This window comes from Peromyscus eremicus, chromosome 22 (genome assembly GCF_949786415.1).
Source record: "Peromyscus eremicus chromosome 22, PerEre_H2_v1, whole genome shotgun sequence".
NCBI classification, from domain to species: domain Eukaryota; kingdom Metazoa; phylum Chordata; class Mammalia; order Rodentia; family Cricetidae; genus Peromyscus; species Peromyscus eremicus.
In genome coordinates, this window is record NC_081437.1 from 24,105,225 (window position 1) to 24,107,231 (window position 2,007).

Consider the following 2,007-nt stretch of genomic DNA (forward strand, 5'->3'; position numbering starts at 1 on the left):
TTTAGTTTTTTTTTTTTTTTTTTTTTTTTTAACCATGCTTATCTCATTTCATGATACACCTTAAAGGATTTATTAAATTGTCATTTTCCTTATATACCATATTTTTAAATAAGAGCTGTTTCTATATTAAAATAACTTCACCACAAGCTTCATATTTTTAAGGCTAACCGGACAGGTATAAAACCTAAGTTCTAAGTTTACAAAGACAACTAACTTATAAATTGTTAAGAATAAGTTTACTTTTATACTTACCTGGCAGGGGAGATACCATGATCACGAAGGTGGTTTTCCCAGGGCGAGGCTTAGCCATTGCACTCCAGATGTGCTGACCCCTGCGATTTCCCCAAATGCGGGAAACTCGACTGCATAATTTGTGGTAGTGGGAAACTGTGTTCCCGCTCTCCCCTGAGAATTAAAAAAAAAAAAAAAAAGAATAAGTTTACTTTAATTAAAGATAATTAAGAAATAAAACTTATTGATTGATTGGCCAACCTAAACTGTAAACTGTTAAGGATAAGTTGTACCAAAGCTATAAGCTAATAGAGACAATTATTAGGATACAAATTAAAACTTGATTATCTCATGAATGATCAAATTCTGTAATGTATACAAAATCATATTTATATACATGCTAAGTATGCTAAGTTTCATATAACCAATTCATTACTTAGCCCCCTAACATTTAAAATGTTTAAGCTTTGGACAAAACTGCCATATCCCTTATTGCCAGGGTTTTGTCCAAACTATGCTTTGAGATCATTTAGATTATATTTCCATTTACCAGGTTTAAAGATAATTTGCCTTACTATCCAATTTTAAGTAAAAGATAGCTCACCTAACAGATTTCAAAATGACGTTTTACTGTTCCTTTATTAAAAGAAATTCATGCCAGGCAGTGTTGGACCACGCCTTAATCCCAGCACTGGAGATGCAGAGCCAGGCAGATCTCTGAGTTTGAGGCCAGCCTGGGCTACAGAGTGAGGGCTACAGAGTGAGTTCCAGGAAAGGCGCAAAGCTACACAGAGAAACCCTGTCTCGAAAAAACCAAAAAAAAAAAAAAAAAAAAAAAAAAAGAAATTCACTTTACATTGGCTAGTCTCAATAATCAATCACCTATATCTCCTGACGAATTAAATACAAAAATGCTTTTAGATGTAAAGTTTTTATAAGGATATAAAGGATTAGATATAAAGAATGTTTAAGAACATTAAGAAATAATTTATATGTAGTGCAAGCCATTGGAATGGAAAAATATAAAAACATCTAGATATGTTATAAATGATACCTGAGTCTCAGTAAATGACCTATAGATACTGAGAATGTAAGCCTAAGTTAGATCTATGGATAACGTTTTTATTGAGGTCTGAAATAGATATATAGGCTTTAAGAATGAACTTATGTATACCTTAATTCAAGAGTCTACAGACCTCCCCAGAAGGGACACTGGGGCTAATAATAGGCCGTAGCTCCCCTGCTGTACAAAATATTAAGATCCTCCCTGGAGGGTTTGATTCCTGACCTTACTGAAGAAATTAAGATCATTGTACAACTCTCTACTAAAACAATTCAGATTCATGCAGGGCAGTGCCCGAGGGAGCTGATGGTGTGGATTCTAGTGATATGGCCTTCTGGGTTTAGGAAATTAAATATTCCAAACCAACTAAACACTTAAAATACAGGGAAAGAAAATAATTGGCTTGCTAGACATAAGCACGGACGTTTCTTATATTTCAGGAAAAGATTGGTCAAGTATTTAAGACTATTATTACTCTTTCATCTCTCATAGGCCTAAGTCAACCTAGTAGTATTGCTAGCAGCTCAAAAATATTAAGATGGTCAGATAGATAAAATTATGGCATATTCTGCCCATACGTCATCCTCCATACCTAACAACACTATGGGAAAGAGACATACTGTAACAAATGGATGTACTATTAATCTCTGCTGTGACTAATATCAGCTCAAATGCTACAGATGGGTTTTAAACTTAAAGGAACTTGAGTAAAC

At 34.0% G+C, this 2,007-nt stretch overlaps 1 non-coding gene across 1 annotated transcript; it reads left to right on the forward strand.

Moving 5' to 3' along the window:
• The first annotated feature begins 244 nt into the window (after window positions 1-244).
• On the forward strand, window positions 245-408 carry LOC131897753 (U1 spliceosomal RNA). Its single transcript, XR_009375776.1, has one exon. It is a non-coding gene; the product is annotated as a U1 spliceosomal RNA (small nuclear RNA).
• The last annotated feature ends 1,599 nt before the right edge of the window (window positions 409-2,007 follow it).